General features: G+C 47.5%; 1 protein-coding gene and 1 long non-coding RNA gene across 13 annotated transcripts in view; one reads left to right on the forward strand and one right to left on the reverse strand.

The window, feature by feature from the left end:
• Positions 1-21047, reverse strand: part of BCL2L1 (BCL2 like 1) — a 49601-nt gene that overhangs the window by 8108 nt on the left and 20446 nt on the right.
• LOC106506650 (uncharacterized) lies at positions 343-10410 on the forward strand. Its single transcript, XR_001302085.3, has 3 exons — positions 343-447; positions 2501-2634; positions 6977-10410. It is a non-coding gene; the product is annotated as an uncharacterized LOC106506650 (long non-coding RNA).

Consider the following 21047-nt stretch of genomic DNA (forward strand, 5'->3'; position numbering starts at 1 on the left):
CACAGCACCCTGCTCACTTTCAAAAGGACAACTCCTCCTGAGGCCTCGTCATGGGCCAGGTTCCTGCACTTCTGCTACTGAAGGAGGTCCTCATTCTAAGCCCAGGTAAACCGAGGCTCAGAAATACTGAGAGCCCTGCCCCAAGTTGATAAGTGGAGAAGCCAGTTCATAGTCTGGGCCAGGCCTATAGCTCTGAGTCCCTGTAGAAGGAAGAAGGTGGCCTAAGGCCATCAGCTGAATGAATGAGTTCTGGCCCCCAGCCAGCTGAGGGGAACTGGGTGCCACAGGAAAAGGATGTGACGAAGGCCAGGAGAGAAAGTGAAACCCTTCCGTCCTCGCTTCAGTGGGAAACGAGCACCTCTGCCAGACAGGTCCTTCCTTCCTCAAGGGTGACTCTGGAGGGCCCAGGCCCATTGCTTCCTTCCTGCTGGTTATTTCAGGAAAGAGGTAGGTGGAGAAGAGGAAGGGGATCTGAACAGCCCAGGGAAAGTGCCAGGATGTCAGGACTGTACCTCAGCCTTAGCACAGCCCTGCGTGGCCAGGCCCTGAGTCGCTGTCTGCTCCCGGCCTCAGTTTCCCTGATAAATGCCAGCTGAGTAGACAGAGAAGAGATCCCAAGAAGACGGCAGGAAGGCGAACCAAGAGGCCTTATCACTCTCTCGGCAGGGAGGTGCAGGCGGAGACTCAGAGGAAGTGAGGTTTGTGGTTGGAATCCACTTCCCTTGGCTTTGCCAGGGGCGGGGCATTGGCCTTAGCAATGTCAGAGGAACAGCCTCTCTCCTCTACCCTGGGGAATGTGGGCCTGGATGCGGACAACTTGGAGAAGCAGCTCAAGGGGGCAGGACTGTGAGATGGGTGGCCAGACTGTGCTGGGCTGACGCCTCAGTCTAGCCTGGCCCACCCAGCTCTGGGCAGCACAGCAGGCTGCCCTACCTCTGAGCTCAGTTTCTCCTGCTTTGACCTCACAAGGTGGAGACTGGGGGATGAAAGCACCTGGTAAAGCCAGGTGGCCTTGGTGTTACTGGCTGAAGAGGTGTCACAGGGGGCCCAAACCATCTGGGCTGTAGGGACTGTCTGGAGGCATCCTCACCGCAAACTTCATGTTCATCTTTCTCTAACTCCGCCCCCAGCAGCAGGCAGCCTCTCCTCCCCGCCTCCTCCCCCACCATTAGTTCTAAGAAGCTAAGCCTGACAGATGTGCTCTTTTCTCAGAAAAGGAAGTGGTTGTGCCGGGAGGAGATAACACCTCCACTGGGGAATTGAGAAAGCTATCTGGCCAGCAGCACAAGCAAGCGAGCATGGGCTCTTCACCTCCTCAGCTCAGAAGCGGGTTGCTGGTCTTGGAGGCAGAGAAAGATAAAGCGTTTACTAGGGGCACAGATACACATTTAGGGGCTCACAACCTCCTCCCCAGGGAGTGACGGCCAATATTTACCGAGCACTTGTCACACACCAGACATGATGCAAAGAGCTTCGCAGGGTATGCAAATTCACTCAATCCTCATAATAATCCCATGAAATGAGTAAGAGCTCTCTCATTACCCTCCAAGTTACAGATGAGGAAACAGGCACTGAGAGGTCAAGTGACATCCCAAAGCCACAACATTAATCAACCGCAGAGTAGCGATTTGAATCCAGGCAGTCTGGCTCCAGAGCCCAGTGAATGGCTCCTGGGCAGCTGGCACCTGCTTATGTGCATTCATTCCCCGGAACTCTGAGGACTCTCCTCATCTCAACCCTCTCTCATCTCATCCTTGGCAACTCCCTATTCTTTAAGGAGGAGATGGCCACTGCCTTTCAATCTCCTCCCAGTGTCCAGCGTGAGAAGGACTGAGGCTCACCCCTGAAACAGAGTCAGAGACTCAGAAGTGAACTTATGACTTTCCCATCCAACCTTGCACGTGATGCTCAAGCTCACCCCTAACATCCTCATTTTCCAGGTGCAGTTTAGATAGGTGGAGCACAAATCTACAGATTCAGTTCAATCCCTTTCAAAATACCAATAACATTTTTTACAGGACTAGAACAAATAATTATAAAATTTGTATGGAAACACAAAAGACCCCAAATAGCCAGCATAATCTTGAGAAAGAAGAACAGAGCTGGGGGTATCATGTGCCCTTATTTCAAACAACACTACAAAGCTACAATCATCAAAACAGTGTGGTATTGGCACCAAAAAAAAGACACACAGATCAACGGAACAGAGCAAAAAGATCAGAAATGAGCCCAAACTTAAATGGGAAATTAATCTATGATAAAAGGGCAAGAGGATATAATGGGGGAAAAGACAACCTCTTCAACAAATGATGCTGGGAAAACTGGACAGCTACTGCAAAAGAATCAAACCGGATGATTCTCTCACACCATGCATAAAAAACAATTCAAAATGGATCAAAGACTTAAATGTAAGACCTGAAACCATAAAACTCCTAGAAGAAAACACAGGCAGTATGCTCTGACAGCAGTCTGTAATATTTTTTTGGATGTGTCTCCTCAGGCAAGGGAAACACAAGCAAACATAAACAAATGGGATGACATCAAACTAAAAAGCTTTTGCATATGAAGGAAACTATCAACAAAACAAAAAGCTGCCTACTGAATGGGAGAAGACATCTGCAAATGATATATCCGGTAAGCAGTTAATATTTAAAATATACAGGAGTTCCCGTGGTGGCGCAGTGGTTAACGAATCTGACTGGGAACCATGAGGTTGCAGGTTCGATCCCTGCCCTTGCTCAGTGGGTTAACGATCCGGCGTTATGGTGAGCTGTGGTGTAGGTGGCAGACGCGGCTCGGATTCTGCGTTGCTGTGGCTCTGGCGTAGGCCAGTGTCTACAGCTCCGATTCAACCCCTAGCCTGGGAACCTCCATATGCCGCGGGAGCAGCCCAAGAAATGGCAAAAAGAAAAAAAAAAAAAAAAATACAAAGAACTCATATAACTCAACATCAAAAAAACAAACAACCTGACTAAAAAATGGGCTGAAGATCTGAATAGACATTTTCTCAAGGAAGATCAACAGTTACATGAAAAGATGCTCCACAATATCACCTCACACCTGTGAGAATGGCTGTCAAAAAGACAGCAAATAACAAGTGCTGGTGAAGATGTGGAGAAAAGGGAACCCTGTTCTGCACTGTTGGTGGGACTGCAAATTGGTACGGCCATTGTGGAAAACAGTAGGGCGGTTCCTCAAAAAATTAAAAATAGAGTTACCACTCCCTGGGTATTTATCTGAAAAAAACGAAAACACTACTTTGAAAAGATACAAGCACCCCTATGGCCACTGTGGCATTATATACAATAGCCAAGATAAGGAAGCAACCTAAGTGTCCATCAACAGATGAATGGATAAAGGAGATGTGGCATGTTCGTGCACGCGCGCGCGCGCGCACACTCACACACACACACACACACACACACACACACAGAGGAATATCAGCCATAAAAAAGAATGAAATCTTGCCATTTGGGACAACATGGACAGCATATAGGCTTAGTGAAATGAGTCAGACAAAGAAAGTCAAATACTGTATGATTTTACTTATTTGTGGAATCTAAAACAAAACAAATGAACAAACATAAAACATAAACAGAGTTATAGATACAGAGAACAAACGAGTGTTTGAAGAGGGTGGGCTGGAGGGGGAGGAGGAGGAAAGACATAGGGAGATTTGATTAAGAGATACAAACTTACAGTTGCAAAATAAGTCTTGGGTATAAAATGTACAGTGTGGGGGAATATAGTCAATAACTGTAATATCTTTGTATGGTGACATATCTTAACTAGATTTATTGTGACCAGTTTGAAATGTACAGAAATATGAAATCACTACATTGTATAAAAGGAAGTATCAGTGTTGTAGGTCAATTATACCTCAAAAACAAACAAACAAGACTCATAAAAAAAGAGATCAGATTTGTGGTTTCCAGAGGCCAGGGGTGAGGGAGGCGAGGAGAGGGGGAAGGAAGGTGGTCAAAAGGTACAAACTCCCAGCTAAAAGATACATGAGTACTAGGGATGTAATGTATAACGTGATAAGTATAATTAACACTGCTGTGGGTTATACATAGAAGCTGTTAAGAGAGTAAATCCTAAGGGTTCTCATCATAAGAAAAAAAGTTTTTTTCTATTTAATTTTGTACCTATATGAGATGATGGATGTTCAATGAGCTTACTGTGGTAATCACTTCATGACATATTGTAAGTCAAATTATTATGCTATAAATCTTAAACACAGTATTGTATATTAAATATATTTCAATAAAACTGAAAGGAAAAAACCAAACCAAAACAAAACAAGAAGGAAGGTGGAACATCCAGATCACACACTGGGTCTGTTTCACTCCAGGTGGGCTGTACCCACGGAGTCATCTCTGCTCACACACGAGTGAGAAGGGCTCCCTCTGTATGGAGCATTTCATCTTTGGACGGCTCTTTGGGAAAACCTTTCCCTTTGATCTGTTTTACTGGAAAACTTCTGCCTCTTTCTCTCTACCTCAGTCCTCTCTCTCTCTCCTCTAGTGCCTGTCCCCCAACCCTGTCCCAAGGGCTGCCCAAGAAGGCAACATGAGCTGCAGAGGAAGCTTTACCAGGCTTACTTGAGGCCCTGGACCAGGTCCTGCTGCTGAGTATCAGCTTCCTCATTTGTAAAATGGTGGTGCTATCTGGATAAGGCCAAGGCTGGTGACAAATTAACTTGTATTTCTCCACCAAGCTGGGCTGCCAGAGCAAAAAGTAGGTAGGAACCCAGTAAGTCTTGCAATTAGACTAAGATGTTTAGCTTTGGACCTCATCTATAAAGTGGGGATTAAAATGTACTTATTTCACAAGAACATTGTGAAAATTCAATAGTAATATGTGTAAAGCTCTTAGAACGGTATTTGACACATAGCAGACTTTAAGTAAATGCCATCTATTACTATTGTTCTTACGATTAGACTAAGGCTCAGCTTGAGTCTTAAGGGCCTTCTCCTTGGTTTGCAAGTCACTGCAGGGTTTCCTCGGCTTTGTCTAGGGCCAGGCTGCTTGTTCCTCACATGCTACGTTCTGTTCAGCCACAGGACCTTTGCTCATGTTGGTCCCTCTGCCAAGCTCTCTCCTACTTACCTCTTAGGTCTTAATCTTTAACAGGCCACTTCTTCAAGGAGGCTGCCTGCTCTACCCCCTTCCCCAAGTCTCCTTTAGCTCTCTCACCAGTTTTCTGGGCTGCTCATTTTTTCTTTCTCTCTCTCTCTTTTTTTTTGGGCCACACATACAGCATATGGAAGTTCCCAGGCTAGGGGTCAAATCAGAGCTGCAGCTGAGGCCTATGCCATGGCCACAGCAACGTGGGATCTGAGCTGCACCTGTGACCTATGCTACAGCTTGCAGCTGTGCCAGATCCTTAACCCACTGAGCAAGGCCAGGGATCAAACCCATATCCTCATGGACACTAGTTGGGTTGGTAACCCGCTGAGGCACAATGTGTACTCTGAGCTGCTCATTTTTGACCATGAGCTCTGTCCCCCAGGCCTAGCGGAGGGCTGGGCCCAGAGAAAGTGCTGATGAGTATGACTGGCTGGTGGGAAGGGAAGTGGCCAATTTTTTCTCTCTTCATCCCCATCCTCACTGCCTGGCAAAACTAGGAGGAAACCCTAAGACACTAGGTGATTAGGCAGGGTAGCAAGGACTTCCCAGGACATCAAGCTCTCCTAGGCTCATGAGAAAGTTCTGGAAAGGCATCTTTTGCATTGTGTTGAGGCTACAGGCCAGACAGACCATGGTAGGAATATACAAGGATCAGGACCTTGGTCTCTGGAGCCAACTCTGCCAACCCTAAAACTCTGTCTCCTTCTGGAGTCTATGCCTCCAAGCACTCCACGGTCCAAGGCAGCCACTCCCTCCTCCTTCCCATCCAAAGCTGCCCCCACTCCTGGACTGGTGCTGATCAATGCTGCCTGCTGTGACGAGAAGGGCAATGAACTGAGCATCAGCAGGATTTCGTGTCCCAGCTCTGTCACTGGCTTGCTTGGGGTGAGTCCATCCTGCTGTCTAGCATGCTGGGGAAGTCTGGGACTTTCCTCATCTGTAAAATGAAGATCATCTCAAAGGGCTCTTACTAGTGCTACAATGTGAGGAGGATGAAAATAACTCATACGCGGGGAGTTCCCGTTGTGGCGCAGTGGTTAACGAATCCGACTAGGAACCATGAGGTTGGAGATTCCATCCCTGGCCTTGCTCAGTGGGTTAAGGATCCAGTGTTGCGGTGAGCTGTGGTGTAGGCTGCAGATGCTGCTCGGATCCCGCACTGCTGTGGCTCTGGTGTAGGCTGGTGGCTACAGCTCCGATTCGACCCCTAGCCTGGGAACCTCCATATGCCTCGGGAGCGGTTCAAGGAAAGGCAAAAAGACAAAAAAAACAAACAAACAAACAAAAAAAACCACCAAAAAACCAAAAAACTCACATGCGGGCAGATGAGTGACTACCTGCATTCTCTCAGGGGATCCAAAAGATCTGTAATTTAGTGTGGAAGGCAAGAGGCAGCATTCTTGAGTAGAAGAACTTGTTGCCTCCACTGCAAAGCCTGCTGAGCCTTGCCCTCAAACCAGCAGATTCCAAAAGAAAAGGGCATGGGGCTTGTCTGTGACCAGGGCTAGCTCCTCAGAGGGTCAGACCTGCAGGGCTCTGTCCTAGTGGCCTCAACCCCTCACCCCAGCACTGCCTCCAACTAGTCCAGACAAGTCCCGGGTATTTTCAGCCACCTTTATCTGATCGGAAATGTTTGGAATTCCACAGCAGAAGGCAACAGCTCTGGAGGATTTGGGGATGGGAAGAAATCGCTGCAACCCCCACCTCCCTCATATGAATGTGCGCGCACGCGTGTGCGCGCACACACACACACACACACACACACACACACACCCTTGTAACCAAAATCTCAAGAGCTGCAGGCTTCCTCATGCTGCATTTCCTACATTCTGGTTCCTTCCAGTCTTCCCCGTGTTTTATCTCCACCCGAATCCACTGGCCCTCTCAAGGTGTAGAACAGCAAGATGCTGAGAGGGTGTCGGGAGGGCCTGAGTCTGCAGCCGATGACTCCGAGGGAGGGGCTGTTCACAGTCAGCGTCCACGCACCAATAAACTGCAGAAGACGACCACCGCCCTCACCAGCAGGAGGCCGAGAAGCGACGCACCATCCCACCCGAGGTGGCATGACCTGTGGTTCACAGCAATGTCTAGTTCAACCCCCACCCTAAAAAAGACCCTAGGAGGTGAAGGGACTCCCCCACAAGGCCTCCTGACCCCTGGAGTCTGCCAGTGCGGACTCCGACCCAGCTCTGTGACTGCCTACTTGTGGGACCTGGGACAAGACCCTTTATCTCACCAAGCCCAGAGGCCTGTCTATAAAGTGAGAACGCTGTCCTTATACCACAGGCTTAGCAGCAAGAGTGAAATGGTCCATAGAGAGTGCACAATACACGCGAACTGTCATTATTTTTCTATAGCTAAAAATGAATGGCCCCACTGTCCTTCCCATGTTGTATTCTTATTATTTATAGCTGCAAACAAACAAAAAACCCCAGCTCATACTGATTTAGCCCCTGCTTGAATTCTCAACATCTTGCAAGTAGGTGTTGTCCCCACTTTACCAACAAGGAAATGAAGACTCCGAGAGGGGAGGAGACTCTGCCTGAGATCTCTGGTTACCGAGTGAGGGTGTCTGACTCCACAGCACGTTCACTCTGCCAGCGCAACAGGACAGATGCAGAAGGACGTGACTAAGCTCTTCCTTCCTTCCCCTTTCACCCACCCACTGCCCACTACTTACTGAGGATCTTGGGCCCTGGATCAGAGAGGACTTTGAGGACAGGGCTGAGGCATGTCCCTTGGCTCCTTGGGTGCCTCAGGGGTAGGAAGGAGAGGGGTATGCGGATGGCGGCTCTGTGCCTCCCCTTTGCTCCCCAAACCCAGCCTCTGCAAGGCCAGTCCTTGCAGAAGAGTTCCTCCAACTGGTCATTATCTTGGAAACAAAAGTGATGCCAAGTAGCTTTGGCGGAGCGGTCAGCTGACTTTTCTAAGACAGACCATGACCCTTTTGTGGGCTGACCTGTGAGGTTGTAGGAGGACTCTCTGCTTAGTGCTGGACACTCATTCGTTCCATAAATCTTTATTAAGAGCCCACTAAATGCCAGGCATCATGTTAAGTGCTAGGGAATAAAGCAGTGATTAAGTTAGACAAAAAGTCCTACCTGCATGAGTTTATCATTTAACAGGAAGAGATAGGCAACAAACAAATGTGTCAGACGGTGATAAGTGCTAAAAAGAAAACTAAATGAGAGAAAGGGGTTAGAGAGAAATATGGAAGAGGGCAGAATTAGAACCCGTGGTCAGGGAAAGCTCCTTCAGGAGGTAACATCTGATCAGAGAGAACCCTGAATGAAGGGAGGGAACAGGCACTGCAAGGGTCTGAGGAAAGGCAGAGGGAATAAGTGCCAGGCCCTGGGGCAGGTGCAACTCGGGGTACTCCAGGAACAGGAAAGATGCCAGTGTGGCTGAAGCTGAGTGAGTCAGGGGAGAATGATGGGCTCTGGCAGTGGCCAAGGGCCAGGCTGTGCAGGGCCTTGAAGGCCATTTAAAGACATGGGAGCACCTTGGGGTTTTGAGCAGGGGAGGGACATGATCTGACTTTGATTTTAATCGAGTCCTGGCTGCTGGGTGAAGACCTCCGGGGCAAGGGTGGAAGTGAGAGGTGGTGGGGAGCTGACGCAGCCATCCAGGAGAAATATGAGGGTGGCTTAGCCACGATGGTGCCCAGCAGGCTGGAGAGGAGTCAGATTCAGATTTTCTTTTTAAAAGTAGAGCTGAAGGGATTTGCTAATGGATTGGATGTGGACTGTGGGAGTTGTTTGCTTCTCTGACCCTATTTCTCATCTACAAAAGGCAGGAGAAGAGGCCTTTGAGGATTTTTTTCCAGGTTGATAACTACGGGGACACTGTTGGGATGAAGAAAGAGACAAAACCATTTCTGCTGTCATGCAGGCAAAGCCATTTGCTCACCTGACCTCCAGGCATGTGCAGGATCACAGAGGAGCAGCCAGGCCCATGGTGGGCAAGAGGACAGCTCAATTTCTACTGGGAGGCAAGGGGCATTAGAGCTGCACCATATGTGTCCAGGCCTGCCAGGCAGAAAGTGCTTAGTGAATGAGTGAGTGAGCCAATGCCACGAGGCCAGGATGCATTCAAGAACTTTCCAAGTCCTTCCAAATTACCTAGAGGTAAGCCTGCCCCAAGGGACTCCTCTCTTGTCATTCCTTCTGCATCCCTTACACTCTAGGCTGAGTCAAGTTCCCCTTCTTCATGAATGGGAGACTCTGAGGTCTCAAATCACTAAAGCAGACTTTTAGAGCTGGAAGAAGCACGGATACATCTGACGCACTCTATCCACAATTTCAGCCACCACTGGTTTGACCTCACTGGTCATTATTATCAACATTTCCCTATCAAGTGACCCATTTCTTAAAAACATAAATATATTGAAAATTCTAAACCCACCCCCTACCCTGTTCTTTCTCCATCTTTCCCCCTTTGAGTGAATGGTAGTAGCTTCATCCCTCCAGCTATGGAAGCCTGGAACGCCCTGGAGTAATCCTTCAGTCCTCTCTAGCTCCAATCTGTCAGCATGTTCCTCTGGATCAATATCCAAAATTTATCCAGAATCTCACCACATCTCATCACCCCGACCATCCAAGCCAACATCATCTTCTGCCTGTATTGTTATAACAACCTCCCAGCTTCTTACTCCCCTCTCTGGTCTCTCACTACAAAAAAACCAGAAGGGTCCTTCTAAAAGCAGACAGATTCTGTCCAGTCAAAACACTCCATCCACTGCATTCCCATCTCACCCAGAGGAGCTATAGTGTCTCACCATGGCTGAGACATGTTCTTCATCTTGGACCATTTTCCCCTCTGCTCATTCTATTCTAGCCACACTCATCTCCGCCCTTCCTCAAACACGCCAAGCACATCCTTCTCACCCTGGGGCCCCTGTACTTGTTCCCTCTGTCTGGAAAGTTCTTACTACAGAGTGTTACACGGTTTTCTCTCTCAGGTCATGCAGATGTCTGCTCACCCATGACCCCTCCTCAGATAAGCCTTTCCCAATTACTCTTGATTAAAATAAACCCCCAAAGTTACCTATCCACCCTTCATCCTCATCATTCGCTGTCTTAGAGAATGTAAGCTTCATGCAGGCAAATATCGCCAGTAGCTAGAATGGTGCCCGGCAGAACAGTCGCTCAGTAAGTAATTGCTAAATGAATTAATGGAATGAAAAAGCAACTAATATTATTACTGCTATAAAAAGAAAACCAGTATCATTTGCCAGAGATGGAAATCAATGTAAAATAAAAACATTGGTTACTAAAATTTAAAAGTGTTTATTTGTATGTCACCTATAAGTTACCTCGAAGACCAATGGGACATAGACTGCTCTTGGTCCCACATCTTTACAAAGGAGATACATGTGACCTAGGGCAGGAGAAAGCTCAGGCCAAAATCAGCCAGTCAATTAGAGGCCAGTCCAGAGCAGCCACACAAGTGGCCCCTCCCAGCCTTGGAACCACCACCCTGCCCCCTCAGAGTGCAGACAAAGAGACCGAATCTTGGGACAGGTACAGCAAGGTTGGACCAACAGAGCCTGTCTGAGGCGCCAAGAAAGCCTTCCCCTTGGCCAGGCACAGAACTGGCAGCTCTGCTGAAGAGAACAAAGGCCAAAGAAGAGTGTGCTAGGCTAGAGGAGCCTCGTGGGGCTGCATCGTGGGGGACAGGCACACACAAACCTGTAGGTGAGGTCCGTGGAGACCAGACAGCTGAGAGCAGAAATGAAAACAGGCTAGGTCCCAAAGGGTGGCAGTTTCAATCCCGTAAACACCAGACAGGCGTGAGAGTTCAGGTGCAGGCCTGGGGCCCATCTGAGCCCAGGGGGAAGGTAGGACCTTCCCGGTCTGCTCTGTCAGTGATGAAGTCGCTAGGCTGAGTTGGCTGAGCAGAGCCACTGCCAACCCTGCTACTAGCCACACAGCATCAGACATTAAGGGAGAACAAGACAGAGCCAACCTCCTTGTCCCCACATCCCAGATGGTCTCTTCCGGCACTCTCCTAAGTCCCAGCTAGCTTGGCCTACATGGACCCTGGAGGATTTGATCCCCGTTTGGAGGGGAACACCCTTTTCCCAGCCCCACAGGGTGTAGCAAACATGGCTGCAGGTGCAAGGGTAAAGCTAGAGCTGTTATAACTGCCAGGCCAGCAATGCCTGACCCACATCTCCATGGTTGGCCGCATACAAAGAAAAATACCAGGGATTTCCGTTGGTGTTCACCAGATGCAGCTGTCAGGGGAAAGCTGGGCCTACTGTGAGTAGGGCAGGACAAGGGGGGAGCTGGCTGGGACAGGCTAGGGGGCTGGCCTCTAAATTATTTCCTCACTTTGAGGACCTCCCTAGATTTCAGAGGCTATCAAATTTTTACCTTTTTTTCTACCAAAGTCTTCCCATGAAGCTTCCTCCCACCCCTTCCAGTATATCATCCTTACTAAGAATTGAGACAGGGAGAGAAAATGAGAATGAGATTTTATTGGAAAAAAAACTCCAGAAACCTTTAGCTGTTGTAATTGTAAACTGCTGGCATTTGGAAAGATGCTTTAGACTTGCATAGAAAAAAGGCAATCTGGAAGTTTTGCAAGGTAGCGTAAAAAGGACACTGGGTTTACTCCTGCTCTGTGGTGGCAGAGACACGTCTGGCTCTGGACCTGTCAGTTAAGCACCTTGGCCTCACTCTTCTCACTTGTCAAGGATGGAGGATGGACCAGAGGATCTTTAAGGGCCTCTCTCCAGCTCCAAAGCACTAGGATCCTGTCCTTAGGCCCTTCCTCCGGCACCCCCGCACCCCCACAAGGGAGCAGTATTGTGTAAGGAAAAGATAAACTCTCTTAGGACACAAGAGACCAGAGTTCTAATCCCAGTGTTGCCGTTCATTAACTCACTCTGCAGTCTTGGGCAAGCCACTTTGCTTCTGGAGGTACCTCACTGTCTTCATATGTAAGTCAAAGACTTGTGTGTTGAAAAAAAGCACTATGGGGACTGTGGCATTATTACACCTCCCTTAGGTCACTCACCCCTTAGCATACGCCTGCCTCCCAAAGGGCGTGCTCTTCACCTGCAAACCAAGATCCTAGAGACACACAATGGAGGAAGGGGCCTGTCTGATCGCAGAGCACCATGGAAATGTGGAGGTAGCCTGGATGGTGGAAAGGACTTGGGGTTTGGAGTCAGAAGATCTCAGTTCCCTCTGTGGTAACAGGAAGACCTCCTCTACACCTCCTGGCAGAGCCAGAGGCTCAATGAGATAATGTATAGACATGAAGCAGCACTGGACAAACTTTAGTCAATGCTCCTGTGCTGTTACTTTGTGACCTGGGTTCCCCACAGAAGAAAGGAGAGTGGAAGGTGCAAGCTGTGCTATCTGAGGGGTATTACAGTTTTCAGTCTTCTGTCCTAAACATCTCGGACTCTTTCTTCTTGTCCGCATCTGCTCTTTTCTTCCAGACTCCCTTTACATGGGCGTCTCCAGGCCACTCAGTACAGAGCCCACAGTGCTCTCCCTGAGAGGCTGTAGAGGGGTTCAGAGTCCTAAATACAACAACTGTTGTGCACTCTGGGCTGACCATTTATCTTTTTTGTCTTTTCTGGGGCCGCACCCATGGCATATGGAGGTTCCCAGGCTAGGGGTCTAATTGGAGCTGCAGCCGCCGGCCTATGCCAGAGCCACAGCAACGCCAGATCTGAGCCATGTCTGCGACCTACACCACAGCCCACAGCAACGCCAGATCCTTAACCCACTGAGCAAGGCCAGGGCTCAAACCTGAAACCTCATGGTTCCTAGTTGGATTCGTTAACCACTGAGCCATGATGGGAACTCCTGGGCTAACCATTTAAATTCTGAGTCTCTCTCAGGTCCTTGTTTATAAAGTGGGCATAAGACCTACCACATAGTGCTCGATAAATGTTTGCTACTATTCTAGCTATGTTATGCTTCCTCTCTCATCTCAGCTCCTCTAACCCTTGCAGTTGTTTCCATCGCCTTGGTACTTGCAATCTCGTGACCTAAGTTATTGAGAGCGAGGCCTGTACTCTACACATCTCCTCTCTCCCTTGGGAGTAGTCAGCACATGACAAATCTTCAAAGAGAGCACCTGTTATATGACTGGGAGATGGGTCCTTTCTGAGGCAGTATCAGTGTGGGCCATCAATCCTTAGGCGTCACACTGCAGTCCACTCTTTGCTACTCTGAGCTGAACAGCAGGGATAGGGGAGGGGATATAAAGTAAATGGAAGCTATAGGCCTTCTCCCTGAAGCAGTCTGTGTGAGGTGGAGAAGCGAGATTCACCATCTAGAGGGCACCAGACAATACGAAAAAGTGGAAGAGGCAGAGAGAGCCTAAGGAAATCCATGGACACCAGAGTGAGTAAGTAAGGGTGTCTGCGCCTAACAGATTGTATTTGGATTCTGTCCTTATTAGCATTTGCCCTTGGGACCATTATTTAACCTGTCCCTCAGTTTAAACCTTACTCTCAGTTAATCTGGACAGTGGGGACAAGAATATGTTTCCTAAGCAGGATTATTATGAGGGTTAAAAATACAACACAGAATGCTGCAGGCATGGCTAAAACAAACAACCAACAACAACAAACACAGAGACCTTACAGCACCTTGCACGTAATAAGTATTCAAATAAATGGCAACATGTTTCACCAGTATATTAACCATAGATGGGTTAAATCTAGGGGCCCCTGATGGCCAATAGATCACACACCAAGAACCAGGAGGATGGATGACCTCTCTATAGCAGCTGGAGCTCCAGACAGCGAAAGCTCTCCTGACAGATCCTGATTAGATTTGGAAACTCTATGAAAGGAGGGGAGGCAGCTCAGTGTAGACCAGAGGCCTCAAATCATGCAGCTCAGTGTAGACCAGAGGCCTCAAATCAGACATATGGAGGTCCGCCCTGGGGACTCCATAGCTTCCTGGCTGTGTGTTCTTCTGGCCAGCTACTCTCTCTGAGTCTAATTCTTCATCTGTGTTAGACTCTAAGACCATACGTTATTCCTCCCAAGAGGCAGTCGAGAGTGTTCTTTAAGAGCACAGGTGTTAGAAGACTCCAACCTGGGTTTAAACCCCAGCTCTGCCACTTACTAGCTTGGGTTAGTGACCACAGCACACTATTTAACCTGAGCTTTAGTTTTCTCATCCAAAAACCTTCCTTGTTGGATAGCTGTATGACCAGATAATGTGCCTGTATTTGGCACACAGTAACAATTTCACTTGATACATGAAAGTATTATCTTTGTATCCAGAGCCTGGCAGTAAAAAGCACTTCATAAACTGTCCTAAATTAAACCCAACCCTGTCAGTCCAAGGGGTGTGGAGAGAAAAGATGCTACTGTAAATTGGCACTGCTGCTGCCTGCCCAGGGTAGTGATACCTATCAAATCACAAGTGCACCCACCCTTGACCCTGAAATTCCACTTCTAGGGATTTATCCTCCATGGGTACCCTGTAGTCACACAAGGGCCAAATGACAGATATATAGGGCTGTTTGTTGAGTATTCTAAAGGTAAAAGAATGCAAAAAAAAAAGTGTCTACCACTGGGAACTGGTTGAATAGAGGACAGTTCCATGTATGGAATACTATGTAACTATTGAAAAGAATGATGGACTGATAGAGAAGGATCTCTAGGAGACACTGTTAAGTGAGAAAAATCAAGGCACCAAATAGTGTATAGCACACAACCAACTGTGTAAAAACCAGGGGAAATATATGTGTTTGCTTATGTCAAGAGAATCCATTCTCCCAGAAAGGGGACTGGGTGGCTTGGAGAAAAGTGGGAGGAAGACATTTATTCCTTTTAAAATAACCTTATGAATGTATGATCTGTTCCAAAAAAAATAATAGGTTAAATGGCGCAGGGGGGAGTTGAAAGAGAAAGAGAAATTAACTTTCCCATGAGACGCAGGTGAGACCAACCCAAAGACAGACCCTTTGGCCAGTTATCACACCATGAGAAAAAAATGACAACTCTGGTATTTGCGTCCTGTGACACCAAAATAACAACGCTACCTTGTGACCAACTGCACTAGGATTGCCACCATCTCTGACCTTTTGGCTCTAGGGTCTAGGATAAGACATCTATCCTCTGGGTTAAGTCTGTCCAGATAGAATAATTTGGAAAGAAGGTTCTGGTTGAAAGTAACAAGTATCACTGATAGTCTTGGAAGAAGAAAGGGAAGGGAGGGAACCTAGCCCTGGAGGGAGTAAGTAGGGACGTTAGGCTCTAGGGGAAGGACTGGTAAGTAGGCCTGAGAACACCCCTTCTTCCACCTTTCCTCTCCCAACCCACTACCATGCTTTCTCCTCCTGTTTCCTGCCTGTGTGCTAAGAACACTCTGCTGGGGACTCCTGGAAGTAGATGGAGACTCAGCTGGGTTTGGAAGAAATACATATGGCCAATAAAATATTTTAAAAAAAAGATGCTTTACCTCATAAGTAACCCTGGAAATAGTCCTCAGATATTTTAAGCTTTTATTACGAAAATATTTAAACATGTACAAAAGTAGACAGAATGATAAAATGAACCACATCACTCAGCTTCAAGAACTATCAACTCAATACCAATTTGACTTCAAGTGTTTCCACTCTCCCTCACCCCTGTATTATTCTAGGGACATAGTATGTATTTCTAAAAGAAAAAAAAAAAAAAAAGCAAGCCATAACCCCAATACCATTATCATATCTAAAACCTGAAAAATCCAACAAAAGTCTTGGAAGGTTTTAAATGTGATCAAAACTCTTTCCCAAAGAGGGCACCTTTGTTCAATATGAAATATTAATGCAGTGTATATAATAAGCTCTAGGTACAACTTGTGATAAATAATTCAGATTTGCAGGCATTAAAATCTGTTGAAATAAAGATATTCCATTAACAAAAATATTAAGGTGAAGAGTTTCTGCTGCGGCACAGTGGGTTAAGGATCCAGCATTGCTGCAGCTGTGGCATAAGTCACAGGTGTGGCTCAGATTTGATTCCTGGCCCAGGAACTTTTGCAGGCCTTGGGTATAACAACAACAACAACAAAAATCCTACAAATCTGTAGGAAAAGGCAAATCAAAAGAAAACAGAGCAGGAGTTCCCGTCATTTTTGCAGGTTCGATTCCTGGCCTTTCTCAGTGGGTTAGGATCTAGTGTTGCCATGAGCTGTGGCGTAGGTCACAGACACGGCTTGGATCTGATGTTGCTATGGCTGTGGCGTAGGCAAGCAGCTACAGTTCCGATTAGACCCCTAGCCTGGGAACCTCCATATGCCACGAGTGTGGCCCCAAAAAGCAAAAAGAAAAAGAAAATAGAGCAAAGACTTGTACAGGTATTTCACAAAAGAGGAAACATGAATGGCCAGCAGATATACGGAAAGATTCTCAACTCCACCTGTAATCTGAGAAATGCAAATTAAAACCACAAGACACCATCTCACACTCACCAGCTATTTAAAAATTTTAAAGTCTGACCCTATCAAGTATCAAGTATTAAGTTGTAAAGCAATGGAAACTCACATGCTGCTGTTTGTAGCATAAATTCTCACAAGCACGCAGGGAAATATTTGGGCGATACCTTCCACCAAATAATTCCACTCCTTAGTATATAACCCCATGGCAATGTTTCTCAAAGTGTGGTCCCAAGACCTGGAGCAATAATCACCTGGGAACTTGTTAGAAAGGCAAATTCTCAGGGCCCAACCCAGACACACAGAATCAAACACTGTGGAGCAATGTGGTTTAACAAGCCCTCCAAGTGATTCCGATGGGCACTAAATTCTCAGAACCACACTGCCCAGGAGAGAATCTTGAACATGTGCATGCAAAGGAAACACAAAATGTTCAAGACCACATTGTTTGAAATAGCAAAAACAAGGGAACCCAAATAACCACTGACAGTAGAATGGATACACAATTTGAGACATAATCATACAAAGGGATGTGAAAATGACAGAATTACACCTATATACTTAACATGGATGGATCTCACAATGTTGAATGAAAAAAGCAAACTACAGATGAACACACACAGTATGATACTTAAATGAAGTTTAAAAGCATGTATAAGAGTGTATATACGTATACATACATATACAGTAAAACTAATTTTTTTGAGTTCCTGCTGTGGCACAGTGGGTTAAGAACCCGACTACTGGGAGTTCCCGTTGTGGCTCAGTGGTTAACGAATCTGACTAGGAACCATGAGGTTGGAGATTACATCCCTGGCCTTGCTCAGTGGGTTAAGGATCTGGTGTTGCCGTGAGCTGTGGTATAGGTTGCAGATGCGGCTTGGATCTCGCGTTGCTGTGGCTCTGGTGTGGGCCAGTGGCTACAGCTCCAATTCGACCCCCTAGCCTGGGAACCTCCATATGCTGCAGGAGCAGCCCAAGAAATGTCAAAAAGACAAAGAAAAAAAAAAAAAAAAAGGAATCTGACTACAGTGGCATGGGTCTCTGCAGAGGTGTGGGTTTGATCCCAGCATAGTGGGTTAAAGGATCCGAGGTTGCTGTAGCTGTGGAATAGGTTGCAGCTTCAGCTCGGATTCAATCTCTGGCCTGGGGAACTGCCATATGCCAGGGGTGTGGCCATTAAAACAACAAAAACAAAACACTAATTCTTTTTAAAAAGGCAAGGGAATGATAAACACAAATCTCAGGACAATGGGTAGGGTGTGGCTGTAATTGGAGAGGGGTGTGTAGGGGGCTCTAAGGTATTTGTACTTGATTTCTTAAACTGGGTTATGAGTTTATAGGTGAGCATCTTCCTATTCTTGAAACTTTACATATGCATAAAGTATTTATGATACATTTCTTAAAAAAGGGGGGGCGGATATTGGAAGAGTGCAATACTCAAGAGCCAGAACTGCAACTACTAACTGGCTACATGTGTGGTGTCCAAAGAGTTAAGCCTGTTTCCCTGCCTGTGGGTGGGAGGGCAGGCAGCAGCTGGGCACAGTGGGAGTCCCTGGCTCCAGCTGGCTCCAGACTAGATCTGCCTGGATCAAGCACCACGCCCAGGAACTGGCACCTGCAGTGGCGGGGGGGCTCCAGACAGGTGGCACCTGAAGACCTTGATGACCTGTACATGTGAGGGTCCAGGCTCTGTCAGATGGATAGGAGCCTCTCCTTTAGAAGCCCCTCCATCTGCTAAGAAAGTGTGATGGTGGCAGCTTAGAGCTGGTGAGAAGGGGGAAGAGGGTCTGGGACTCAGGGTGGGGGTGGGGAAGGAACTGGGTCCACTGGGCTCAGATACCAAGGGAGGCTGCTGGGATTAGCACCTGCTGAGAATGAGATTAGGTTTCTTGGGAAGGGCTCATCTATCTAATGCCCCCCAAAAGCTGTCTCCCTCTGGCTTTTCTCTGCTGGACAGATGGTGTCTGAGCTGCCTCTAGGAGGGTGGGCTCCTTGAGGGAGTAGTGGAGGTGGGGTGGGAGCTGATGCCTGCTTGGTCATGGGATTCCCTGGCTTCCAAAATAATAGTGATCAGAGCTCTTTCTGAGGCCTTATGATATGCCAGGCACTCCTAACCCCCCCTTTTTTTTTTGTCTTTTTGCTATTTCTTGGGCTGCTCCCGCGGCATATGGAGGTTCCCAGGCTAGGGGTCAAATTGGAGCTGTAGCCACCGGGCTACACCAGAGCCACAGCAATGCGGGATCCGAGCCGCGCGTCTGCAACCTCCACCACAGCTCACGGCAATGCCGGATCGTTAACCCACTGAGCAAGGGCAGGGACCAAACCCGCAACCTCATGGTTCCTAGTCGGATTTGTTAACCACTGCGCCACGACGGGAACTCCTAAACCCTTGACATAAATGATCCCCATTTAGTTTTCACAACACCCAACTGCCTATGACCTAGAGAGTAGGTTTACACTTGAGGAAAACTAGGCTTTGTATACTTAAACACTTGCCCAAAAGTCATGGTGAACAAACTAAGACTTAAACACAGGCAGCCCTTACAGGAAACTACTACTGGCCATGGCCTTCTCCTTTTCATTAAACTGCAGCAAGCTCCTTTCAGTTGCTCAGGCCAAAAACCTGGACTCACACACCCCTTAGCCAATCATCAGCAGATCCAGTTGGCCCAACTTTCAAATTATATTGATGCTCTGACCACTGCCCACTACTCTGGCCACGCCTCCACCCTCATACAAACCTTCATCACCCGCCCAGCTTCTTCCTGGTCTCTTGCTCCCACCCTTGTTCATACAATGAACACAAGGACTTTGGTTTGTTTACACTGTATGCCCAACATACAGCTCAGTGCCTGACACATGGCAGCTACTCAATAAGTATTTGTTAATGAACAAATGAATGAATGACCATCTCCCAGGAAATGACTCAGACTCAGAAGGGAGGAAGGGCTGCCCAAGTGCCTTTAGCTTTCTCAGCCCTGATGACCTTCAGTACCCCCAAGGCAATGGTCAATGTCCTTCCCTATTATGAAATGTCTTGGGTGTATAGCATCACCACTGTGTCATCTACTTGTGCATGCACACACACACACACACACACACACACACAGGGACCGGAGCTGGAACAGGGCTGCTTCTGAGGAGGAATGAGCTAGGGCACTGATTTCTAGGGGACTGTCCTCTATCTGTCCCTGCACAGTATACACTTTGGTTTCTATTCTCATGAATGAAGAATCACTGGAGGGCTCCAAACTGAAGAATGACAGGATCTGACCTCTACTTTAGAAGGATCACCGGTTGCTACCTGGCTAACAGACGGGGCGGGGGTGGGCAAGGGCAGAAGCAGGGAGGTGGCTGTGGAGTGGTCCAGGTGAGCGAGGCAATGAGCAATAGCTCTGCCCTTTCGCATCCCACCTCCGGCCCTCATCAGGCTAGTTCTGCCAACTGAGAAACAGCAACAGCACATGCTGGGGACTCCCTCAGCAGGTTGCACTGTCAACATAGCACTTCGTTAAGCCCCTCAAGAGTCCTGTGAAGCAGATTCTAGTAGTACCCACATTTTACAGAGCAGAAAACGGAGTCTCTGAGAGATTAAGTTACCTGTCAAAGATTCCACAGCATCCAAAGTCTGTCCTCTTCCCATTCGAAGAGGCTGATTCCAGCCAGAATCCCATCCACAGCCTAGCCAGACACCAAAGCCCAGTTCTTCAGCCTACTTAATGGCCTTCTTTTGAGAACCAGTCTCCAGGGCTACCACTCAGTGAGTGCTCCCCGGGTGCAGGGTTCACCGCTGAATGCTTTACATGTGTTATGTGATATTCCAATGATCAAAGGAGCCACATACCCTGGTGACATCCATTTTACACACGAAAACACTGACGCTGAGAGAGGCAAAGTTACAGAGCAAGCAAGCTGTCTATTTCCTACTCACCTGGCACTGAGTCGTCATTTTATTACTTTTTTTTTTTTTTTTTTTTTTTTTTAGGGCCACACCTGCGGCACATGGAGGTTCCCAGGCTAGGGGCTGAATTGGAGCTACAGCTGCCGGCCTACACCCACGGCTGCCGGAAACACCGGATCCTTAACCTACTGAGCGAGGCCAGGGATTGAACTTGCAACCTCATGGATCCTAGTAGGGTTTGTTAACTGCTGAGCCACAACAGGAATTCCCTTTATTACTTTCTTTTGATTCTTTCCTTGCTTCATTCCTCCCTTCCTCCCTCTCTCTTCCTTTCCTTTTTTTTTTTAAGTGTGTTTTACTTATTTTTTTCCTTTTCAGTCTCTGGATCAAGGAGGTGATATCCAATAGATCACGCTGTGGCAGAGATGCTCTGCTCTAAACATAAGCTGTCTTTTTATCCCCTTGACCTGACTCTAAATGGCCAAGGTCAAAGTTCACAAGTAACACTTGTTTGCCATCCTACAGTGCTGGGCCTGAGCCTTGGACTGGGCAAAGACCAGAAGGGTCAGGAATTCTTGTCAGAGTCACAGGGCTTGGTGAAAGTG

This window comes from Sus scrofa, chromosome 17, assembly GCF_054392235.1.
Source record: "Sus scrofa isolate SSC_HxYL_T2T_F1_AM1 chromosome 17, Sscrofa_HxYL_maternal_Yorkshire_Landrace_v2.0, whole genome shotgun sequence".
Taxonomy (NCBI): domain Eukaryota; kingdom Metazoa; phylum Chordata; class Mammalia; order Artiodactyla; family Suidae; genus Sus; species Sus scrofa.